Source organism: Botryllus schlosseri, chromosome 7 (genome assembly GCF_051294905.1).
Source record: "Botryllus schlosseri isolate E-star chromosome 7, Bs_hap1, whole genome shotgun sequence".
In the NCBI taxonomy this organism is placed as follows: Eukaryota; Metazoa; Chordata; class Ascidiacea; order Stolidobranchia; family Styelidae; genus Botryllus; species Botryllus schlosseri.
In genome coordinates, this window is record NC_137242.1 from 1,979,583 (window position 1) to 1,999,174 (window position 19,592).

At 40.1% G+C, this 19,592-nt stretch overlaps 1 long non-coding RNA gene across 2 annotated transcripts; it reads right to left on the reverse strand.

Moving 5' to 3' along the window:
• Positions 1 to 1,073: 1,073 nt before the first annotated feature.
• On the reverse strand, positions 1,074 to 8,855 carry LOC145442280 (uncharacterized). 2 transcript variants are annotated; one of them, XR_013916002.1, is made up of 3 exons: positions 8,817 to 8,855; positions 4,953 to 5,130; positions 1,074 to 1,200 (listed from the first exon to the last, which is right to left on the reverse strand). It is a non-coding gene; the product is annotated as an uncharacterized LOC145442280 (long non-coding RNA). The 2 variants fall into 2 exon arrangements; XR_013916003.1 differs by lacking the exon at positions 8,817 to 8,855 and adding an exon at positions 7,885 to 8,353.
• Between the last annotated feature and the right edge of the window lie 10,737 nt (positions 8,856 to 19,592).

Sequence of the window (19,592 nt, forward strand, 5' to 3'; positions counted from 1 at the left end):
AGGTACACCCCACTATACAGTGGAAATCTGATATATACACCTATTTTCCACCAATGAATTCACAGTGCACGATCAGAACGACTGCCAGCATTACTTTGGCGACAATTTTTCCGCGTGTATTTTTTCGTCATTTTGGAATGTCTTGTTCTTTCACCTGCGGTCGATTAAGCACAACTTTTTACCGTTTGTATTTTCCGTTACAGCCGTTCATTGCCACGTAACTCAAGTCTTCAATTTGCGCTCACGGGGGTTTGTGACGTTGTTAAGTTTGAATTTCGGGACAAAATCACGCGTCCACGTTCTATTCATTGATGTTAGGTCATGTTCTTTGTTATGGCATTACTGCTTTGCGGGTCCGGACACAATGATTCCAGTAGTAATGACACCTATACATTAAGATTTTGTATCGCGAGTTGAAGTGCGCACGCGTTTTTCATGATTACTTTACTTTTTCGTAATTCTCTTCTATATTCAAGTCATTCCTCTTATTTAAAACAGCAATATGATGTCGCGAGTCGCGTACCATCGTACGATTGTTCTGAAGCTACTATTTTTTGTGTCGATATTGATTTGTTGCTACTATGATCGTTACTTTACCGCGCTATACACTTCGCGGAGATGGTATCCCCGAATAAAACTTATTTCACGAGTGTGGCGTCTGCGTATAAGTATATTTGCTGCCTGAAGAGCTTCTTGGGGCAAACTTTTGTTACAAAGCAAGAAACATTTTTGAGATTGGCGCGAAGTTGAATTGCGACGAATTTCAACCAAAGATGTTATCATGATGTGAAGATTTGGAATGCATGTCAAGATTCACGGTGCAGAACCTACCAGGGTTCGTTTGTGAACGTGAACTTCTAAATTTCTGAGGTTCACACACAGAACGAGAACGCTCGCACCGTCCCTCTGCAATGAACTCTATTAAGGAATACGGTCATGACAAAACAGGATGAAACAATCAGTGGGATATACTGTCTATGAGCACATAGACGAGGATGAGGAGATGAAAATCGGCAGGTGATAATAAAATTCGAAACCAGGATATTTATTTTATCGGACCAGAAATATCCCTGTATTGGACACATCTAAATTCATCTCTTAATTCGTCAAATCTCGGGTGTATGATTACGAAGAATCAGGCGCCGTAGAAGTCTTCGTTTTCCGCCAAGACCTCATCTCTCGATTCGTGTAACATGGACTCTGCGGAAAAAAGACAAATTGTACAGCAATGTGATCCGACGTGCAATGGACATGGACATATATTAAATATGCACAATATATTCTTAACTTAATATATTATACCGGGGGTGACAAGCATACGGCCCACCACTCTTGCGAATAAAGGTGTTGCTAGAACAGTGGATCTCAAACTGGGGTGGGCGTGAAAGCATCTGAAGGGGTCGCAGAGCCAATTGAAATATTTGAATTTATTAAAAAAATAGAATGGATTTTTGTAGAAATTGTACTGTCCAGTGTCAACCCCATGAAATTATTAAAGTTGCCTAAAAGAACGGCGCATAACGATTTTTGCTCACTTCCAAACGACAAAAGCGAGGATTGCAGTTGAAACTTGTGATATGCAAAAATAGTATTGAAGGTGGTGTAATCCCAGAATTATTGATGAAAAACTCAACAAGTTCATAGGGTTGGCAGTGAAATTTGAATTCAAAAATTCCGATTAGCTGTGCCGCGACTTCGGCTGGTTGGAATCGAGCCAAATTTGGTGTGAAGCCTTTTTTTAGGCAACTTAACAATGTAATCAGTGAATCCCCGGAGTCCGGTGGTGCGGGGCAGGTCCACGAATTCCCTAGTTCAACTCCGATCCTGCTTTTTAAATAGGGAATCCGGATCTGATCCAACTCCAGCCGTATCAGAGATAAAAGTATGAATACGGCTCCGGCCAAAAACAGAAAAATTCTGGTCAATATCCAACCCCTAGCTAGTAGCTACTAGTACTCCGGCCGTTTCAGCAAAAGTCTGAATTTCAAAAAAGTTCGGAGGATATCCAGTCCATGTATACCAGTGGTCCCCAACCTTTTTCCACCCACGTACCATTTCGAGGTTTTATGGAGTGCTGGCGTACCACCTACATAAGTTATGTGCTCCGAAGGCGGTCAAAAATGTTTCCACCGTGTCTGTTGAGCTGCCGCAGGAAGCGAAACAGAGAATAAACCGACCATTTTAAGGCGCAGTATATGACTTCTGTAGTGGATCCATTTGGAATTCTTCTGGTTAAATGTATTAGAACGGAATTTGGTTACGTAGGAATCCCAATGGTTTACGACTAGATCTCTTCCCCGTAGGCCGTCATTGGTGGGATTGCCCCTACCCACGACGACGACCTTACCACGATGATGACGGCTCAAAATCAACCCCGCCTGAACTAATAACTCCCTTCGGTCGAAAAAAATAACAGAATCTACTCGCGTACCACCTGGAAGATCTTCGCGTACCCCTAGAGCAGGGGTCGGCAACCTTTTGGTAGTCACGGGCCAAATTTCGAGTGCACAACTTTTTCGCGGGCCGGAACTTTTCATAATATTATATTTTATGCTCACTTCGGTATATTATCCTACATTGCTGCAATCTCGATCATACCAATAACAAAACACATTTATTTACACTTCAACAACGCAGAATAAATGTGACAATTGGCGCAGCTTGCTTTGTGAAAGGTTTTCAACTTCTGGTAACAAGTCAGATGAAGCAAGAATCTGACCATATTTTAAATGGACGTCCGAAATAGTGATCTTAGCTTGCTCTTCGTGAATTTCATTGTTGAAAACTATTGTTTACATGCGTACGTGCTACCAAAAATCGATGCTATTTCTTTTGCATTGTTGGTCAAGCTGGGATAAAGACCAATTTCAAGAACGTACTCTTTGTAAAGTCAGGCTGCGATATGCTCTTTGTAGGAAATTTGTCATTCAATTCAACTGGATCGCATTTCAAAACGGCTCATTTGAAATTTTCAGGCAATGTTATTGGCGTCCATAATAAACGGAGTACTGAATAGTCGGAATTTATTTTGTAGAAAAGGAATTTAGGAAAAGCGGGTGAATATTCAGTAATTAGATTTCGCATCACAGTTACAAATGTAGTGCTGGTACTAGGTTTTCTCTCCTCCAGTATAGGAACGTGAGCATAATTTCTTTGTATTGTTGACATTCCCAGGGTCGCAGATTTGTTTCGAATGCGCCTCAACATCTCATGTATTCAGCTGTTTTCCCCCGAAGTTGCAAATTCAATTTGTTCAGATGTGACGTTAAATGTACAAAGAAAGCAAGATTAGATAACCATTTTCGATTACAAGATTATGAGTCGGCGATATTTATATTTTCGAGGAGAGTTGCATTTTCATTTCTCAGTTCGTACACTCGTGCAAGCATAGCTGCTCGACTTAATGCGCCAACACAGCAGATATACAGGACATCGCCATATTGATTCTCTGCTTCTAATATTATCTGACGTAAATGTTGGTGATTCAGTTTGTGAGACCAAATCATATAAACATTTTTTATCATTGTGGCCAAAACACTAATGAGGTTTGTTGTCTTGGCGCACAATGCCTTCTTGTGAATTTAACTATAAATAACTAGCCTACGGATGCTAGTTATCTATAATTAAACAGTGTAAGTTTGAGATTTTGTCATTGCGTCTGAGATGTTCCAAGCGTTTTTGGCGGGGGGCATAGCGTATAGTGGTGACGATAAGCGCCTACCAATCTGGCGGCCCGGCTCGATTCTCGTCGGACGTTTATCTGGGCTCCTCTTCCCCCGCCGTCGTCGTTCTTACGACGACAAAAAAAGCCCAGAAAAAGACCCGAGAGAAGAAAGAAAGCACTCACTAGATATGGAAAGAACTAGTAGAAAGAGCCGCGGCTTCAACAAGATCAGCATCGAAAAGAACTGTGACATCGGGCACTCGTAGGCCGAGGTGGATGTTAGAATGATAGGATCGCAACTGCGTGTCGTTCGACATCCTCCTATCTGTTCATGACATCGCATTGCGTCTCATCGCATTGTACATTGTGTATGACTTGTTCAGATGAAAAATATAACTCAACGATTGATGGATTGATTGATTCCAGCAAGCAGAGGAAGGACACCTTTATTGTCGCACCCCATCAGAGTGGAAAACCCTTTAAAAAGTATGGTACACCTTCGGTTGCGAGATACACCCGATTGATAAGTAGCCTACTGATGTAGTCTACTCTACAGACAATCTCCATCACCTACTTCAACCACCTTCGTTTTATGGCGTAACAATAGACTAATACCACGTAGGCTACTTATATCGTAGCAATGCCGCATTCTTTCCAAGCAGTGCTGCACTGCAGATTGAAACTCATTATGAGACGGCGGGCCGTATTCTTATGATAACTAATTATGATGTCGCGGGCCGGACGATTTCGCTTGGCGGGCCGGATCCGGCCCGCGGGCCGTAGGTTGCCGATCCTTGCCCTAGAGGTACGCGTACCCCAATTTGGGAATCACTGATGTATACTGTACAGTGTACATGCCCCCAGCTCTATGGTCCAAGCCCCAAGCGATCAAAAGGTTTGAATCAGGCCCGCGACCCAATTTGAGTTGTACACCCCTATGCAGAGCTGTACACCATGATTCGAGTGCTCCAATCTGAAACGAATATTACCTCTAATGATTCGAGCCGAATAGTGAGATTTGGTTTTTTCAAGTACTGAACTGATACAATCCTTGGCACTAAGAGTTAATTTATCAACGAGAATAATAGTTTCGAGAATATTTTCCACTATGAATATGGGATCATTGAAACCTCGATTCCGAATCGAATCACTCGGCTACTCAATTCTGCTCGGCCCCAATAGGTTATACGGTGATGTGTCCAGCAATATCGACTTGCCTAACATGAGGATTCTACGAAAATTTATTTTGCTGAATAATTTCATTGTAACAAACTCTTCGGACACTCACTCGAGCCTTTACCCCACCGTATCGATATATGTCTTGTCTTCATTGTTTTGGAAGGGTATTTTTTCGGAAGATGCGATCCTAGCGTTCTTCTTCTCCAAGACGACGTGACCCCACCTTGGTTTTCCAGCATAACCAGAGCAACCAGTAACCAAATCTGCAGAAAATATTTACCATCCATCTGAAAGTATAGGGCTGTTCAAAAATTACTTTTCTTTTGAATTTCACTGGCTACTTCAAAAAAATTTTAGGTTACCTAATAAAACGCTGTACAGCAATTTTGACTCAATCCCTACCGATAGTGGCATTGCTATGAGAGAAAAAGGTTTTGGATTTATTTAATAAAAAGAAATATAAAATTCGTTCTAATTTTACTGGCTACCCCATGAAATTGTTAGGTTGTCTGAAAAAAACGATGCACCACAAATTTGGCTCAATTCGAATCAGTAGAAACGCAGTTGTTGATGTTAAAAATTTGAGATTTCAAATCATAGTATATTTATGGTGGGTAGACGCATAATAAATAATAAGTAAGGGGACTAGCAAGTCGAAATATTGAAAAAAAAATCAAAATTTTCAATTTTTTTCTTGGTGTGAAATCTTAACATTGTACATATGCTTTTACCTGATCGCCTTATCTTACCCAAAACATTTTAAATTTTCAATTATACTCGGCACCCGATTAGTATTTTTTATTACTGGTAAAATGTGCATTACCGTCTTTCTCCATTGTAAAATTTTAATATACAGCTTCATGAAAAATCAAAAATTTGTATGACATATATGTCGTATAATATTCACTTGTGGGTTATTGAAAATCTAACATAGAGACCTATGCTATGAGTCGTTGGGCCTATGTCTACTCTGTTCTGAATTACAGAACTTCACAGCAAACTTTTTGAAAAATAACCTGAAATTTCAAATTTCAAAATTTCAAAATGTAATTTCTCCGAGATGGACTGCACATATTCCTTCAAATTTTAGCATAGCATAAGACTGTGCTAGTACGTCCCAATGAAGGGATAAAAAGGAACAACACAATTATGAGATTTGATGTTAGGCGCATCGGTGCATTTTCGACTGTCAAATCCAAATTACGCAAAGCGAAACTACAATTTTCGATATCTTTGACTATATAGAGCAGTGGTTATCAACCTTTTTGACCTCGCGGCACCCTGTGAAAATGAAAAATAGTTCGCGACACAGTTGGCTCTTAACTTTTTTTTCTTACGGCACCTGAAAACTACCAGAATACTCTGCATCACCCACATTCGTTCAGAGGGGGTTTCTGCCGAAGTATACTTCTACCTTTTCGGAGCATTCAAGTAGGATTTGATCAGCTGCAAAGAAGACGGTATCTTCAATATCTGCAGACATATCACAAATACGTCTACGAATGGTATCAGTTGACACGGGAATCATTTTCAATTCTTCCGAAGCTTTAGTCCCAAAGATTATTTCACAATTCTAGTGCAAGCCTAAGAATAACCTTCTCCGCTTCCTTGTGAGGATTTGAATTGTTAGCTATATTACCTCAGCGTCCACACGACTAGCCTGCTGCGATCTCGTTGAAACTTTGGTCTGCGCTTATATACCATATTTCAAACGATTTGTGCGACAATAAAATCTGCCTACTACCGCATCGTCGATGTAATTACCCATAGCATCGAACAGGCCAAGCACGATCGCCACAAACGAATTCGGAGGCTTAGAGGCGTACACAAGGATTCCAAACGCATTTCCACGCAGATCGTGTAGCACGCGTGAGGATAGCAATACCGCAATATTTTTACTGGTAGGGGCAGCCACCCGCAGTTCAATAATAGTTCCTACAAACCGGGAAGATAACCACATGCGCGGGAAATTTGTTAATTGATGTAATTAGATCAACGTTACCTCTCAATTCTCAAATTCGTCGCCGGTAACATAACGTTGCGCTCCGAGCCCACATTTTAACGGCATTGCCGACACGCTGCATAACAATCACAGCATGGATGTCTATTATTTGTAATTCGAATTTGTAAACGTGAACAGCACTTCCAAAGGAATTCATTTCTCGTTAGTGATTAGGAAGACGATGAGGATTTGAAAACTGCATTGTCATAGAAGCCCCGCCATGTCTGCACTTCTCTGCGTTCAATCAACGCAGCGTGCAAAACTGAATTCAAACTTCATGGCAGCTATATATGTCGGGCAAAGCGAATTCGTGGGGGATGTTAATTGCGGACATGCAGCAATTTTGATGTTTGCACAAACTTCACATCGAGCCCGTTTTCTTTACTATTGATCGTTTGCTATAGACTAGAATTATTTAGCGCATAATTTGAAAAATTTCGAATAAATCTCTTGCTGCACACTTGCGAGACGTAAATTGCACACTAGTGTGGCGCGGCACACCGGCTGAGAACCACCGGTATAGAGCATAGCTACACCTAGCAGCTGTTAAAATTTCATGGGGGTAGCTATCCCCAAGAGAGCACTGTTGACTTGATAGTCCCCTTGAAGAATTTGCCAACGTAAATAAAAAAAATTTATACTCCAATAACTTTGTTCGTACTGGTTGGAATTGAGCCAAATTTGTTGTGCGTCGTTTTTTAGGACAACCTTACAATTGCAGGGAAAGCCAGTAAAATTTGAAAAAGAAATACATATTTTTATGAAATAAATCCAAAACTTTTTTCTATTATAGCAATGCCTCTATTGATTGCAATTGCATCAAAATTGGTGCTCATCGTTTTTTAGGTAACCTAACAATTCTATCATGTAGCCAGTACAATCTGAAAAAAGTCATTTTTGAACAGCCCGAATATACACATGATTATTGCCAGCTTTTAGTGACGGTATGTAGGCCTATACCCCACGTAGCTTTCGGACAAAAAAGTGAGTTAAATATACGGAGACATTCTAAATAACAAGTTTCAAAGCAGCAAGTTACCGTTATGTATGAGCTGGTCTTGGGATATTCTGAATGACTTGCTATTTATAACACCTGTGCTTCGAATTTGCTGTTTTGACACTCGCTATTTCGAACGGGCGTCAGCCTACGTTTATACTATTGGAATTGGAGCGAACAACTATACCAATCTTCATTTTGCACCATGTAGTTTCAAAGAAAAAAAATCAGCTCTATGCTATCTGCAAATAGTCTGAAATAAATAAATGCCTAACACTTGGCGGCAGATGATATAGTAGTAGCAGTCTGGCACTTGGCAGTCATGTGAGGCAGTGTTGAAAAGCTAGAAAATTTTCAACTTTTCGAAATTAGATTAGAATTAGAATTATAGAGCACAGTTTTTTTCCCAAATTAAATTCTTAATTTGAAAAAATTAGAACATAAAGACATTTCACGAATTAGATTAGAATTAGAATGAGAAGGCATATTGTTGGGGATGCATTTTTGATCAAGATATATGCATGAGCTATAGTATGGCCGTATATGCAATCTTCGGGGACGCACAAAGAAAAATCTCTTAACATAATTGCACATTGCAACTCTATTGCACATCATCAACGTATTATATCTCAAGGGATACCACTTAATAAACGAAATGAATGTGGATTTCGTATGCTCATTTGCTGGATATCTCCCGGATTGTTGAATCATGTTCCGTTTAGTCTTTCACGTTATCTTCCAATTCACCCGACCACACCATTTGCTGAACAGCTTACCGACCGCGCCACATTATACAAGCTACATCGCACTGATCGGTCTATTATATTCCTAAAAAATCTTTTAGGAAATGCGTAAACTGTGTTGCAAACGTCAACCTGAGTTCGATGGCGTGAAAGCTCAGAAAGTGCAACTAAGCTCTATTCAGCCCACGAGGAAAATGTTGGTTTCGAATGGGAGGATCGAATGTTCTCCACCTTGGAAATCGGTTGGCGGAGCATTTGTTTCCTGTTTGCTGAGGCCTTGTAGCTATGTTGACAATTGTTTTACCTACTGTCGCTACATTTGACATTAGTAATACGCAACCGGTTTTCTGAGGCCTTGTAGCTATGTTGGCACTTGTTCTATTTCTCATCGCTGTATTCATATTAGTAAGACAGAAACTGGAAGTATAGTGTATGCTATGAGGTGACTCAGAGCGCGCGTGCTGTATTGAATGCCGGATTGTTTTCTTTCCGTTCTTTTCTTATCGCTCATATCGAGTAGGTATGGGCAAAACAAATCACTGTTTCAAAATCGAATCGAATCGTTTTCATGCCTTATTATTGGAATCAAGAATATTGAATCATATTAACTGAAATAACCACATTGTCTGCAAAGCGGTTTTCATTGACAGCAACAGTAATAACCACCACTGCACTTCAGCGACCAGACCTTCACCTAAATGGCGGGCATAGCATGTGAAAAAGTAATCACAGATGATTGTTAAGGCACACTCCTCTGTATCTAGGGTTGTATTTAGAACAAAGTTCAATTTAAAACAAACATGTTTAAAACATGGCCTTGTTTAAAACATGTTTTTTATTGTTGTTATTTTTTAAAGTTTTTTGTTAGCCGTGACGTCACGAATATTTACCTGTGACGTCACATTAGATTGGTATTGACAATCGAAAATATATGGCTCCTTTGACGAAAAAGCCTTCGGACCCTATCATAAACGGACCAAAAAGATCTGTAACCAGGACTACATCGTTATGCAGCATTTTCACGGTCGGCGTTCACCGTCATCAAAACACCTATTTCGTACCAATGATTTATATCTTCGTGCTATCACTGTTCGACCGACGACGATTTCGAGGGTTGCAAATATTCCATATAGCAGGGCTCGACAACCTTTCGCATGCACCACGCCAAAATGTCAAAAATATCAAAATAGTTACAACTCGCGTGCCAAACATTTTAAATTTTGTCATTTTTAACGTTTCAAGCAAGGAATCCCACCAACCGTTTAATTGCTGCTGGTAACGGCATCAGTTATTACGCCGATTCATCTTAAAGTATTGGTTGCGAAGCATATATATTTTAGTCGCTATACCGCCCCAGACCTAAGCGAAGCATTAGACGTTCTAGTCGCGCTGTGATCGCTGTGGTCGCTTTGGTCGTTTCCAAGTCCGCTATATTCGGTACCATAGTCAATATGTGACAGGCACATCAATGCTGTTACAATGATACGGCACTGATGAAAAATGTGCCCAACCCAATATCATACAAGTCGGTTTGATGTCACTTTAGGGTTGGGCCGGCACTATATTTGTCTGCAAAGCTCAAAAGTTCGGTCAATGTCGTTGTTACAGATATATTGGAATCGCTTACACGTATCAGACGAAACTAAAATAATATCTCATTGCGTGACACGAACGCGATTCCAAATTTGTATTTAGACTCGGGGCTAATTACATTCCTCGACGGGTCTCATTTGACACGGGGGGCACACGCTGGACCCATTAACTATTCGTCACCTGGACAGTTGACATATCAATGTCGAGCGTTTTGGCCAACATGCGGCGGTACAGCGCACATGCAGCGCACACTCCGCATGGTGTAGCATGTAATGCCTAGGTCGTGTCTCCTAGCGTGAAAAGGCCCAGCGCCGAAATGCCGGTTCATGTACTGGTGGCGCGGCTGCACTAAAGCTTCTCAACGGTTTAATGCGATATTCGGTTGACCTTCTTTTTCATAATTGCGCGGAAATATTTTCTTTATGTTGATTTACGAAACAATTTCGGGTCGCCTACGAGCGTTGCTCATTTACAAAACTTCCGTTTCACTTTTTGCAAAAACATGGTTATAATATGTGGTCCATTAGCCTAGCTGTCAAAGTTCTAAAGGCGGGTGAATTGCCAAAAAGGAGATCATTCAGGCGTTTTAGGAAAACATTTTCGATTTCCTGAAAAAAGCCCATTTTTTAAATATCATGCCTTTCGTCATGATATCGGGTATGATCCGCGGCTCATCAACTATATGGAGCGAATTTGGGAAAATATAGAAGTGGAGATAGGCAAAGTAGCCGTCGTTGGTACTACTTCTACTTCTACTTGACAATTTTAGTTTTTTATGCGAAACGAGGCCTGGCAAAATACTTTCTTTTTTACTTGAAAATCGTTCTTCTACTAGTGGCGAGATATCGTAGTAATATAATCCACGGTTGCAACACCAATGGGTTGCGGGTTCGAGTCCGACCGAGGTCGACTCCAGTATTCCTGCCTAAAAGTTAGAGTTTATCTATAAGCTCCTCCTCGCCATCTCGTCCGCGTGTGCGGTGTTTTACAAAAAGCCTAGAAGTGGACCGTGGTACAAGTCGGCAAATACGGAATCAAATATCAGCAATATCGGCCTGGTCTTAATGACCATAGTAGTCGACAAACGCCATGAATACCACAAACAAAGTTCTACTGGACAGTAACATAGGCCAGGGATATATTGACTCGGGTCACGATTTTTTGGTTACTCGACTTGACTTGAGTCAGTTTTTCAAATGCGTAAAATGACTCGACTTGTACTTGAGTCATTGTGCAGGACTCGAACAACTCACATGACTCGAGACTAGGACGGCCAAGACAAACGTTTCATAGTAACTTCGAAGACTACTAAAGTCACCACATAATTTTTATATCCTCTGCAGTCCTGGTATTAGGAAACAGGGACAGAAACTGTTAGAACTGACGAAAATGACGATGTTATGAATGCGAGACATTCTATATCACTCGAGCAGAGTTTGAAAAAGCTGATTGAAACGGATTGAACTCAAAACTCAACAGTGAACATAATGACTCGGACTCGATCCTCTACTTACTGATTCGATGGTGAATTGAAAATGACTCGAGTCAAAACTATAAAAGTGAGATTGACTTGTGACTTGGACTCGATCCTCTACTTACTGATTCGATGGTGAATTGAAAATGACTCGAGTCAAAACTATAAAAGTGAGATTGACTTGTGACTTGGTTATAACCAGGGTTGCCATACCGTCCTTATTTCTAAGATTTGTCCTTATTTTCAAAGGCCAGGTCTTAGAAAACTCAACTGTCCTTATTTTTAAGAAACGTCCTTATTTTCGACTTGCGTCCTTATTTTGTCTTATTTTCAACAACTACACAACTGCGATCGTTTTCCTCTGCTAATTATGTTGCATAATATTCTAAAATAATGATTTTGCGTCGAGATTTTATGACATCACAAATGCAAAGAACTCCCGGCGTGTACACACCACAGGATTTGAGTGGTGAGATCATAGTGTCCTAAACGGTGTGGACACAGCGAGATTGGACGGCTCACTCCCTGGGTTTACATCATACTTTATATTTGGCAGAAGGCAATTTTACGGCCCGCTAGCTTTAATAAAATGGGTAATAATGGAAAGCTGGTACTCTATGCTACTGATTACGAAAATAGCAATTTTACTCTGTTCGTGGCCCAAGAACCCCAGAAACCATCCTCAAATTTTCCATTGTGACACAACAATTCTGTCTGACAAAACGAGAGTGCAGCTCAAGAGAAACAGCCTGACAGCATGGTTTCGTCAAAGAGATAAACTCCATCGCAATGCTAAATTTGAGGCTGAATTTTTTGGGTGGGGTGTCCGGGGGCCATGAGCAGAATGGCATTTTTATTTTCGTAATCAGCACAGCTTTCCATTGATAACCACTTTAATAAATTTATCGCTGAGCATGACTGTCAAAATGGACGTAAGATTAAAATGACAGTCAAATCCCAGCTACCAGTAAAGGTAAACCTAGACCTCAGCCGTCGTGAGATTCATGAAGCACTTTCTAATAACAAGTAGTGACTGGAGCAGATGCTGGTTTCTGGCAAAAAAGTATTCCAATCAAAGTAACAATATGGTATCATCTATTGGGAGAAGCAACTGCTAAAACCACAGCATCAGGTTCTCCGTAAGTAGTATAGTAGATCGGTCGCACATCGCCATGGGGTTCTTATGGGTGCGGTCGCATGCGGCTTGGAAAACTCGTGGTGGCATGCGGCTTTTATGTCTTATGGGTGCGGTCGCATGCGGCTATTGGTTCTTATGGGTGCGGTGGCATGCGGCTCTTATGTCTTATGGCGGGGGGTCGCAAGCGGCTGAGAAAACCGGGGGTGGCATGTGGCTATTTCGTCTTATGGCGGGGGTGGCATGCGGCTATTACGTCTTATGGGATGCGGTGGCATGCGGCTATTGTGTCTTGTGGTCGCACGGTAACCCTTTTCAGCATAGACAGCGGTCGCACGCGGCTTCGTTGTTGGCATGTCGTACTTCGTGTTGAATGTGTATCAAGTAAATAGTCATGTGAATGAACCTTTGTTAATGTGTATATCGTCATGTATTCTTACGCGATCTCTGGTGATTCACCATGTGTTCTTATGGGTGCGGTCGTGATTCGTACTTTCAGGCGTCTCTCGCGCGGTGTTGAATATGTACGAGTCACCAACAATAACCGCACAAACGGAAACGTGGCTTGCAAGAGGATTAAGCAGTGCGTGCGACCTATATTTCGAATGACCTGCGCGCTGAATTGTTTCACGGCCAACCGCGGTGGTCGTGACTCGCCTTTTTTACTATAGGTGGTGACGGTGATTCGCCTGTCGTGTATTCTTACGGGATCTGTGGTGACTCGCCATGTGTTCTTATGGGCGCGGTCGCATGCGGCTATTGCGTCTTATGGCGGGGGTGGTGAGCGGCTATTGATGCTAACACGAAACCCGGGGCGGCGAGCGGCACTTATTTCTTACGGCGGCGGGTCTTATTTCTTATGGGTGCGGTCGTGATTCGTACTTTCGGTATAGACTGCAGGCGACATGTCGTACTTTCAGCAAAAAAGGTGTGAAATAGTTTGCCAAGTCTAGGAATCACTTGCAAGGTAATATTTTGGTAATTAGTTTACCGCAGAGCCGGCGTAGACGGTGATCCGAATATCAACAATAACAACGCTCACGAATTAACACTTCAAATAGCTGCGAAATAGTTTGCAAAACCCCCGCGATCGCTGACAAGATAATGTCTCGGTCATAACCATCTTTCACGACTTGGTGTCATAACCATACCGATCGCTCACGCGGTGAAATTTTAGTAATCAGTTTGTCACAGAACTTGATATCGCTGGTAAGATTTAACAAGTAACGAATAACAGACCGCGGTAACTTGAATAGCGACAAATTGTCACTTATTTCCGCTCTAACCCTAATCCTTTGTGAAGTGAACGCTTATTCAAAAGGGTGTGATATAATTTTAAAATCCAACGACCACTCACCGGATAATACTTCAGACATAGCAATCCCTCATACCCGCCCACAAGGTAATATTTCGGTAATTAGTTTGTCACAGAACCGTCGCAGGCGGTGATTGGAAAACCGACAATTTGTCACTCGCCCGCGATCGCTATATGTTTCACGCCTCCAGAATAGTGGCTGACTTTAGTTGCGTGATAAGATCCATGAAAATATTCAATCAATGTGTTAGTTTATCAACTTGAAATGAAACTCACTACACAAATCAAGTCGATTCGTATCTGAATGTTTTAAATCGGTACAACTCTAATCCTTTGACAAATCCCTTAACGCGTTTTTTGTTGAATCGAACGTAACCCGAATATTACTGACGCCGACTTTCAGCCGCATCGAATTATTCGCACATTCCGCGCCTCTGTTTTCACACTTATAGAATCAATACCAACTATAACTCTACAAGAATCAAGAATCACAAGTATGTGCATTACACAGTTATTGTCTTTATTAACTTGAAATCAAACACTTAACAAAAACACGCAACTAATCATTTGGCAACTCTAGCATCACCAAAAAATTCCAGTATTGTTGATTGAAAATCCTTGAGTCATTATTATCAAAAATGTTATAGTACCGCATCGGGATCCATTCGCGGGATGTACTAAAGGTAAATCCAAATAATCCACATTCGCGGGATGTACTAAAGGTAAATCCAAATAATCCACATTCGCGGGATGTACTAAAGGTAAATCCAAATAATCCAGAATGAAATATTTGGACTTTGACATAGTGTGAATTGAAATAGGATTGACAAACACGACTACCAACTTTGATCCAGCCACATTTCAAGATCATACTTTGAAACAAGTAATGTAACATTACAACTCTATTCACGATCCCGCTTTCCATTTGTCAAAGAGATATTTTAACATCTTACCATACTCAAAAGAATTATTCACAACATTAACAATTGTTAAAAATCTAGTTTTCACTTACTTGATTATATCACTGCAACTCATAAATTTGAATTAATTCATCCTGGTTGTATTCGTATGCTCGGTCTTTTTTATTCAATTGTAAAGGTTGTTACTATTCTGAAGACAAAGTATTTACAAATCGGTGCATATACGATTTGACTTGGACATACTATATTTTGAGTATACGAGATTTGAATGTCTGAACAATAACTGAGAAATAATTTATCACAATTAAATCCGTAATATTACAGCGTAAAAGATATTGGAATGTCAGCAACTCTGTAAGGTCATAGTTACTACCACTAATTTACCCGACCAACTCGTCATGATCATTCCTGAAATCAACACAAACGTGACCACTGACTTGAGTTAACCACAAAACAGCATCAAGTTTTAAATCCACTTGTAGCTTACGGCTTATTTGAATGCGGGTTATGTTTTGTTGTAATTGAGTGTACGGAAATAGTATTACGTCTCGACATATCACCATGTCGGAATTTGTGACAGAGAATTGAAACATATGCACTTTACAGAGTGTGAAAATATCACTTTGAGTATCGAGTACCGTTCGAAGCTAGCGATCAATTCTTAATCATTTCAGTAACTCCCCATTGTGTGTGCTAAATGTAAAATATCGCGAGGTTATACACTCTAAGACTTTGATCATTACAAAAGTATATTGTGATATGTTTGTTAGATGCATCCAATTCAACTAGAAGTGTCTAGTGCCCAACACTCGTAATATCAAAAAAGTACTTGCTACACTGTTATTTGCTACGTGTTATGCATTGTTGTTCATTTGTAGTATTGAATGAAATTGTTCTTGAACCCTCAAATAATAATTCCCGACATGAAACCAAGCCGCTGAAAGTCGTTACCATCACGAAGATACAATGTGTACGATGTTTGTCAAATGTGTCCTACCTGGCCAACAGAAAACAATTTTCACTAGCTTGGTAATGAAACCGAAGTCTCCATTCGATATATTGTTTGCGTCAAATACTTTACAACGAACACATTTGCGTGGTTGAGCTTTACATCATCAGACTGTCATCTGTACATCAAGTTTACATCCGACTTGTAACCGGATCGTTTACCTAACCGAGTTGTATGCACAGTTTGATATTTTTGTCATTTAGTGATTGCTGAACATACCACTTCGAAATACTGCGTTGATCTTAATTTCCATCATCGTGATAAGTGAAGTACATTTGTTTTGAATTCATAACAATAGGCTTTTCTACGACATGATAAATTATTGACAAGTTCTGCTTAGAAGATTGGTTGCATATCACGAAAAATAATATACCACACATATTATTACTGTTACTCCATTCATCGGTATTTTTTCCGTTGTCGATTTTCAAACGAGTAAAATTTATTACTTGAGTTGCTCTGCTTACTATATTTAAATGTAAACTCGCCCGTCTTTCAACAATAAACAATGTTAAAAAAGTATGCAATCATACACAACAAGTTTTACGATACTAATTATTATCCCACATAACCCATTTCTTACCGAAGACATATGAAATATATTCATGTTACACGAAAATATTCGCTCATGCTACAAACCTGTACAATGATTGGTGGTGCTTTCAAACTGTTTCGATACCTCAAGAACTTTATTGTCTGAACGGTTGTTCATGTATCGTAATAATCAAGTAGTTCAACATAGAACTAGTATTAACAGAAACACCAGAGTTGTTTACACAAAAGTTTGTATGTGTACAGTATACGAATACCATTTGTAAGTCCAGCACAATTGTGGTATCCATACGAGTTTAGTTAACACAATTTACAACACCGAGGTCGCGTCATCTTTCGTAAGACAACAAACCAAGGCTTCAGGATATGTCCATGTCATAGCAATAAATCAGCTACTCCAACAACAGAGTGCATATGTTTCTAGTTACGGCGCTTACATCTTACACACAAATCAATCTACTTTGCTAACGAAAAGTGGTGAGTCATCATATGGTTGTCCTCACAACTAAAACATACTATCATACAAAATGGTCGTTATAGTTTGCACACCAACGGTACATCGTACAAGTAACAAGTCTCGAGAATCCAGTTATTCAAAAAACGTGAAAGTATTTCTACACCAAGTCGTTATGTTGACGAAAGCGTATATTGTAATATCATGATCGATTTGCATTCGTTGGTCACAAACTGTCACTACTCTAAATAATTCTTTTTCACTCAAACACAAACGCATACTTGTCACCATTCGTTTTCATCAAGCACGAGTTCAAGAAACTTACTTACTACGATATGAATTTTTATTTTTATGTTGTGTAAATAGGTAATAATTAATTCAAGTAACACTATATCTACATCATCGAGTTGTGCTAATAGATTTACATGTGGTCTTGTGGTTTTCGTCGGGACATACAGCACGAACTAACTGTAGACTCCTCTCTGTTGTACAGCTACTCGGTAATCGACATGCATTAACATGTAAACAACGATCTTGTTTCGTCACACCAAACATATGTTCACTGTCGCGATACTCCGCACAAGACGTGCATAGCCTTTTCACACTCGTAATAGTATACCAACGTCAAGCGATAACGTTTAACAACACCAACGACACTAAACCCACGACGTTTACCTATGTAAAATTACCACTTTCACTTGTCAGTCCATCGTTTACCTGAATAAACATATTATTTTCCTTTGGAGATCTGACGTTTACCCAGAGTAAGAAACCATTTTCACTTGTAAATATTTTTTTCCTCGGCTAACAAACCTTTTTTCACTTGGAAATATATTTTTTTCTCTGGGTAACAAACCTTTTTCACTTGGAAATATATTTTTTCTCTGGGCAACAAACCTTTTTCCCTGAGCAACAAACCATTTTCACTTGGTGGTCCGTCGTTTACCCGAGTAAAAATATCATTTTCTTTTGGAGATCCGGCGTTTACCCCGTGTAACAATACATTTTCACTTGGAAAAATACTTTTACCTAGAGTAACTAATCATTTTCTCCTGGGTAACAAACCCTTTTCCCTTGGAAATATATTTTTTCCCTGGGTACTAGACCATTTTCGTTTGGAAATATATTTTTTTCTCTGAGTAACAACGCCATTTTCTCTTGGAGATGTGATGTTTACCTAAGTAAAAATATAATTTTCGTTTTGAAATCTGACAACCACACGCATCAATTTGGTATTTGTTGTATTGGCGACAGTTTGAAATTGATTACAACGAACAGTGACGAAAATATAAACCGACAACCGGTTTCAGAGTATACCCGCATCGATCGCATCGCATCTATATCATCGGTTAACCACATGAAATAACAGCATACCATTGTATATCGAAATGTATGTTTTGGAAATCGACGGATATTGTATGTCCTGGTGTGTGTGTGTCTGTGTGTGTGTGTGTGTCCCGGTTCGTGCTTTAGCCTCCCACAGAGTCAATATGTTGAAATTAGCAACCTCCACGACTTTGGTAACTGCTTGGTACACGGATAATGGTTGAATTTAGGTTCTCGTCGTGCTAACAGTTCCGGACTACTTGTGAGTTTTCTCACACATGTTTACTATATTGTGTCACTCTTTATTGGTCAATACATATCCCACCGTTCAGTTTGAAATCGGAAACCCGAGAAAGTATTAACCGGATCCGGATATCAACTCTGAATCGACACACCAATGAACAATATTCAAACATGTTACACCCCGTGTTTCCATGAAAATAACAAGACATTACACATCCAGTATACTTCACGATTGTTCATAGATACCAAGTATTCGCGTAAACGAGATGTGTGACATTACATACATCATGGATAACATCATGGCCGGCATTACAAGCATCATGGATGACAAATTCATGTTCTCAAATCTCATACATGCACCGACTCTGTACATTCAATATGGGGGTAGATGACTTGGAGACAGAAAAACACACATATTTGACCGTAACATGGTCTTAGTATGAACCGACATGCATCCAACTTGTGGAAAAATGTGTCGCACACTATTTCACCGAGATTACAACCCTTTCCCTGATATTCGTTGGTGCTATCGATACGGTGAACAGCACGTTATGTATAGCGATATCTTCACAGTCAAATACGCGAACCATGCACAACCATATATCCCGACTTTCGTTGAATATTCACGACACCAACAAATCTGTACATCTCCTTTCCCTCGACATCAATGATAGAATCCTCATCCCAATGCGCAGTACGAATGGTGGGTTCATCGGGTGTAAAATCCAGATCAAATGACACCATGGTCTGCTTTCTCATTTTCAATATTTCCACCGCCGCGTCTTGTCTGTGTCTTAGCACTACCATGGGAGGATGGCGAAATCTGTGGGTGGTAAAACGGATGGACATGATATTCTTCGATATGATCAACTGAAACCACGGATGTGGTGGGTTAGAGTCTTGTGGTGATGGTCCGTTTCGAAATGTAAGCGGATGAACTAGACCAAAAGTTTCGAAGATGCGTTTTATAATTGCTCTAGGTGTGA